The sequence below is a fragment of the Pteropus vampyrus genome, unplaced genomic scaffold (assembly GCF_000151845.1).
Source record: "Pteropus vampyrus isolate Shadow unplaced genomic scaffold, Pvam_2.0 Scaffold125, whole genome shotgun sequence".
Lineage (NCBI taxonomy): Eukaryota > Metazoa > Chordata > Mammalia > Chiroptera > Pteropodidae > Pteropus > Pteropus vampyrus.
In genome coordinates this window covers 4,444,069-4,451,049 of record NW_011888906.1, presented here as the reverse complement: position 1 = coordinate 4,451,049, position 6,981 = coordinate 4,444,069, and the positions used below count along the sequence as shown (strand labels likewise).

At 38.6% G+C, this 6,981-nt stretch overlaps 1 protein-coding gene across 7 annotated transcripts in view; it reads left to right on the top strand.

Moving 5' to 3' along the window:
- Positions 1–6,981, top strand: part of CHD6 (chromodomain helicase DNA binding protein 6) — a 188,458-nt gene that overhangs the window by 604 nt on the left and 180,873 nt on the right. The gene's annotated exons all lie outside the window — the stretch shown is intronic.

Genomic DNA, 6,981 nt, shown 5'->3' with positions numbered 1-6,981 from the left:
GGAGGCACCCCACCCCCCTCCCCGGGCCGGGTCGAGGAGGGACCCTCGGTTCAGTCGCGCCGCGCCGTAGCGGGGGTGACCGCTATTCCGCCTCCGCCCCCGCGGAGAAGTTGCTCTATTGGCGTCCTGCGTCTGTTTGCAGGGGTGGAGGAGGGTGGGCTGGTGCCAGGCTGCTGCTCCGGGAGGGGGCGGGGGCCCCGGCGCGTCCTCGGAGCGCGCACCCCTCCGCCCCCTTCTTACGCACTAGCGCGCACTCGCCCCGAAAATTGGAACCCTGGAGGTGCCCAGCAACCCCGCAGCCAAGTTTTGTGCATTATTAGATTGCATGTTTAAGCTGAAAAAAAAAAAGAAAAAGGAATGTGTCCCCTTCAGGGTTTTTATCCACTTGGCTGTTGAGAGGTAACGGAGTCTGTTGCTTCCAAATTTCCAGGGATCTGTCAGAGGTGCAGAGGGTTGGCAGCTACTTGGTTTTTAAAAAGACGCTATTAGGAAATCCCCTCACTAGTGAGATAATTGAAATTTGAGTTTGTTTGCAGCTTCAGTTTTATGTGATCCAATTAAAAATACATAAGCAGGCACTTATATTTGTGTACATAAAGTATTCTAGTTCCAGTTATGACTGATGGGACTGTGGTTTCGGTAGTGTGGGATCTAATAAAGCAGCATAATTCAATTTTGAACTTGTAGGCCCGTGTTCTGCAAATTAGGGTTTATGGACCATTGGTAATCTGGCCAAGGTTTTTAGAGAATCCTTGACATCTCCACGCATCTTTGGGGGCTGCGTGCGTGCATTATTCCTCACCCCCTCAAAACTGCTCATTTTTGGTGTAGCAGATCTGTGAACAGAGAAAGAACACATTTAAAAATTTTTAGTTTTCAGAATATCTGCAGTATCGCCTGAGATTTGATTGTTTCTCAAATATCACATAGGAATAACATCCCAGTAGGTCCCAAATTTTGACATTTTCAGGGATACACTATGGCCCTTAGAAAAATTGGATCAGAGACCACTCTGCTGTAGTCCGAAGACTAATTGTGAGTTGTCTTTCTTGAGACAACTGTACTTACTGACGGTGTATGGCACAGTATAGTTTGTTGGTAAGCCAAATTGGAAGATCAGATTGGCAACCTCAGGGAGATAGTTTCTGTGAATTTTGTGGCTCTCTGGCAATAGAACGGCTTGAGATCCACGTACGATAAAATGATTAGGCATGAATCGTCAAGTAACATGGTTTATGCCAACCAGAACAGGTGGTTTCATATAAGCGATGCATGACTGTAACCAAAGGCCTGGGAAAATGTGGAGTGGTAAAATGATTAGTTTTGAACTTCTTTCTGTCCCAGGGCAGATTTCTTAGATGAATTATGATGAATTATTTAAACATTTTTCTTGATTAATGGACTATTAAAAGCTATCTTTTACAGATTTTTTTCCTCCCTTTTTACTAACTTTAGACTTTCATAGTAACCAGACTATGATACTGTTCTGGCTGTCGTCTGGCCATGGGCAAAGTAAATCTAGATCTTTTGTGAAATTAGTTCTGTCTCATCATGGTTTCGCAGTCTGCCTGGAGTCTCATCTTTTATACTGTAGTTATTTCTTTTTACATTTAACTCTTTTGTTGTTATAGCGCTGCAAACTCTTTCAATATGATCACGTTGACCACAACTTTTTGATATTCTATATCTTTATAGTTATTTTTATAGTTTATTGTCAGTATAGTTGGAAGTTCTCTGAATTCATCAGTATGTTATTTCATGAGAACGACACAAGAAGTTAAAAGGCCAACAGCAGGTTAGGGAAGCCACAACTAACACGGCTGCATTCCTGGAAGATCCTGTGGCATTTAGTCTTTCATATTTATTGACGTACCTTTCTTACAACTATTTCGAATACCAAAGAAAATCTTAAGCAGAATTGTATCTTTTTAGAAACCAGATGCATTTGTGACTGTTGCCATCGTATTACAGGAAACCTATGGAAACAACAGGCCCTTAGGCTACAGTGTCTTGGCAATCTCTGATTTACAGAAGTTTCAAAGAAGTTTTTATGGTTTTCTTGGAAGTATGGCTTTGCCGCCAGTTTGTGGTTATGTCTTCCTGTGTTAAACCATGAGGGAAAGGGTTCCACATTCTCAGGCTTGATTCTCACTGTAGGTTCCTGTTTTCACCTTTCATGGAAAGACTTTGTATTGGTTATGACCAAATAGAGCCACACATGGACCACTCATACTCTAAACCCTTTCGAACAGGTTTTAGGATTTAAGGATTCTACCTGCAGAAATATCTTTAATCTGTGACATTGGTGGTATCTAAATCAACTGAGAAGATGATATTTTCACTCTCTTCCTTTTCCTCTTGTCCCCCCAGTATTGCAAGGTTTGAGATAGTTTTAGTTTTAGTAAATATTTAGTAGTTTAATTTGTGTTTCCATCCCTTATGCAAAGCTTTGGTTTAATTTAGGTGAATAGTTGCAGTGAATTCCGGGGGCCTGCCTGAACCCTCCTGTATCCTGGGGTATTACGAGAGTCCTCCCTTATCCACAGGGGTACATTTCAAGACCCCCAGTTGATGGGATACCTGAAACCACGGATAGTACCCAACCCTCTATATATGGTTGACCTTTATACAACATGGGGGGTTATGGGTGCTGACCCCCTATGCAGTTAAAAATCCACATTTAACTTGGCTCCCCAGAAACTTCTAATAGCCCTTTGTTGACTGGAAGCCTTACTGAGAACATAAACAGTTGATTAACACACATTTTGTATGTTATATATATTATCTATTGAATTCTTACAATACAGTAAGCTAGAGAAAGAAAATGTTATCAAGGGAATCATGAGGAAGAGAAAATACACTTACAGTATTTATTGAAAAAGATCCATGTATAAGTGGACCTGTATAGTTCAAACTCATGTTGTTCATTGGTCATCTGTGCTATTTTTCCCTATACATATATACCTATGATAAAATTTAATTTATAATTAGGCACAGTAAGAGATTAACAATAATAATAATAGGACAGTTATAACCATATAATAAAAAGTTATGTGAATGTGGTCTCTCAAAATATCTTATTGTACTGTACTCACCATTCTTATGATGATGTGAAATGATACAGTGCCTGTGTGATGAGATGAAATGAGGTGCCTGACATAGGCATTGTGACATAGTATTAGGCTACTATAAGGGTTACTAGAACACAAGCACTTGAGCGACAGTTGCAGACGGCTACTAAGTGACTAACAGGCAGGTAACATATGCAGTGTGGATACACTGGACAAAAGGATGATTCATGTCTTGGGTGGGACGGAGTGGGATGGCGCAAAATTATATCATGCTATTCAGAACGGTGCGCAATTTAAACTTATGAATTGTTTATTTCTGGAATTTTCCATTTGCTGTTTCGGATCGTGATTGACTGCAAGTAACTTGAAACTGAGGATAAGTGGGAACTGACTGCTATATACTGAAAACTCTTTGATATAATAAAATAATAGCTCGGGCTTAGATTAGCTGCTCTCTAGAGAACAGTTTTGTTTGCAATAGAATTTGACATACTTGTGAGAGAAACAAAAAGAACTAGCATAGAATGAATACTTGGTGCTACAGAAATGAAAAAATATTCCTGTTTTCATGGCCACTCTGTGAGGCTGGACTGCAGTTTGGAGAAATGAAGTCACTTATGCAAGGCCATAGAGCTAGTAAATGTTAAGTCAAAATTTGAACCCAGATCATCAGGATTCAAAGCAAGTATTCTTTTTACCAAAAGCTGTCTCTAAAGATTTCTTCCAAAGCTGAAGTGTGCTGCCATGTTTTAGTGGTATGGTGCTAGGTTAACTAATACACCCTGTCTAAGTGCTTCTACATATGCATCCATTTTTACTTCTCCGTTTCAAGAATTTATCACCGAAGAGGCATATTGGAGTACAGTGAGGGCACCCTTCTCCCTTGTCTCTGCGGTGTAGGAATAGTCTTTAGGCACTTAAGAGTTTAGGTGTAGCTTGGTACAGTAATAACCATGAAGTGCGGAGGGAGCATGCAGTCACTTTTTCCTTGCCAGAGTGTTCTTTTCTTTAGTTCATTTTGTGGAGGCGTTGATGCCCTCATGAGAAGTTCTCTTACTTCCATAAAAGTCCTGAAGGTAGTAAAACAGTTATTTTAAAATATCCCTCCCTCCCTGTTCTCATTTCTAAACTAAATAATTGTCATAAAATCCAGAGGAATATATTTAGTTTTGCTCATAGTACCTGTATTAGTTGGTTTTTATAGTTTGTAATAGTCATTCTTTACATCCTCCTAAATTTCTTATGCCATTTGCCATCGAGACCTTTAGAATCTTTGATAATGTATATATATGACATAAATGACTCCTGTTTTGAGGAATTTGGGGGGGCTTTTAAAAATTTTTTTTTATCTTTTTTTAAACTTTTTAAGTTTATTGGGGGAACATTGGTTAATAAAATTATATAATTTTCAGGTGTACATTATCATATGACATCTGTATATTCTATTGTGTTTACTTCAGCTACCATATATATTTGATCCCGTTTACTCACTTCACCCTCCCCCTAAACCCTATATTTGACTCCCTTTACCCCGTCTCCCTCTCCCCTCCTCCCCCACCCCACTAGTAATCACTAATCTATAGTCTTCTGGTAACCACTAGCCTATAGTCCATGTCCATGAGTCTCTGTTTGTCCTGCTCATTTGTTGCTTTTAGGTTTATAGCCCACATGTAAGTGTTATCATGTGATTTCCAACTTTTTCTGTCTTGCTTATTTCGCTTAGCATGATTATCTTGAGGTCCATCCATGTTGTTGCAAGTGGCAGTATTTCATCTCTTATGGCTGAGTAATATTCCATTGTGTATATGTACCACAGCTTCTTTAGCCAGTCATCTATTGTAGGACACTTTGGTTGCTTCCATGTCCTGGCCACTGTGAATAATGCTGCTATGAACATCAGTGAGGAATTTTTTTTAATTGATGAACCTTTTTTCTTTATAGTCATAATGAAGGTCAAAAATTTTTAGCAAGGAAAAAAACTGGTTTTTCAATAGATTTCTGTGGTGCTTTTATCTGCTAGGTATTTCAGAAGAACATACTAAGATAGAATTTGAAAGTTTCAAAAAAACTCAAAAGTAGAATTTTAAGATAACTTGACATGAATCCAAACATAAATACAAAGTGATGGATATATATTTAAATTTTCTAAAAAAGATTTTTTTTTTTTACTCTTAAAGATACTTCTAGGACATATTCACTGGTCTAATTTTATGGGTCAAATATATTATTTTATCAGTAAATTTTTAGTATGTTAGGATTATCTTGCATACTATGTGACCAAGGTATTTTATTTTTTTGAATCTATAATTTTTGATTCTAAGATTCTTTATGTAAAAGGTCTGGCTTCAAGTTAAAAGAAGGTCTAACTGTCGTGGTGACATTGATCTTTAGTTCCTACCTATTTAGGTTGAGACTTTTTATCCTGGGATTCATGGATCCATAGGGAGTCTTTGGCTGGTCTGCGATCTCCCCAAAAATAGTATGCAAAGTTTTGTTTGTGCCGCCTTGCTTTTATGATTCTCAGAGGAATCTGTGACTCCCGCCCTCCCTTTTTCTCCCCGCCCCCATCTCTTCCCACCTGCATACAAAAACAATATTAAGGATCATTGATTCCCAAACAGTTGTTTTGTATGAGCAGAATCTTATGCCTGGAGGCTGACTTCTTTGGGCTTTTTTTTTTCCTCCCTTTTTAGGAGGTCCTGCAGTCTCAGTTCGGATCAGTTGGCCTGGGCTTGGGGAGGTACTTAGAAACCTCCTAGGCAGGATCCAGGCAAGGGTCATCCCCAGAATTCTTCTTGGCCTTGTTATTCTTGGGAAGCTTTTTCCCTGCCCTTGCCTATGCAGCCTGGTGAGTAAAGGTTGGAACAGGAGGCATGAGGGTAATTGCAAGACAGTCTTAAAGGGTCCTGGGCCTCAGTCTCAGCCATCTGCCTCTGCAGATGGGACTGAAGAGGTGGCCATGGCAAAGGTCCTGACATTTTCTTGCTTTGAATACTACTACTTATTCATTCTGTTACTGCTTCATTCAATATGTTAGGAGGAAAAGGGTTTTCTTTCTTACATTGTAGGAGGAACAATTGAAAAGAATTCCTCCATTTTTATATTCTCTAGACTTTGTATGAAATACTTTCAACTTTTTGTTAATGTTGTGCATTTTAAGTAGAATTTTTCTTAAAATAATGTCTAGTTGAGTGTGTAACCTTATTTTTACAGAGATCATGCATATATATCAAGTTCTGTTAAAGCAGATGGTATAGGAAAAAGGATCACATATTACAATTCAAGAGTCTTATAAAGTACTTAAGTGTAAGTCAAGCAACTTGGTGGAACAAAATTCTAGAGTGACAAGAAAACTCTAAGTGTAGTCTCTAGAAGTGGCTGAATGAACTTGAAGTTATCCTGGAGATTTTCATAGAAGTCTCTTTGTTGGACCAGATCCGAAGTCGAATAGAAAAAAAAAAAAAATCTGTTTGGTTTGATATGTAATTTGGGGAAAATAACTAAGCTTTAGGCGATTTGGTGCAGGGCACTGACTTTTATAGGAGGATTCTGTTTTATTTGTTCCTTCCCTAAGTGTACATAGTAAGGAAGTGTACCTAGACTGTTTACTTTGGGTTCATGGAAACCATCAGTATTCTGAGAAATCCTTTGCAAAATTATGTCTGGTAAGCTAGGTCCAGATCATAGATTTTATTTACTGAAAACAGTTTTATAATTTAACGCAGAGACTTTACCAATGATGTTCATCGTGTATTTTGGCATAACAACTCTGGCAATGTTAGCAGTCTAAATTCAACTGTGAGTTAGCGTGAAAAAGTCAAAGTGCCATCCTTATTGACCATGTGACAGTTGGATCACATTATAAATTACATCATCAAATTGCTTCTTTAAGCAAACCCTGTGTAGTGTC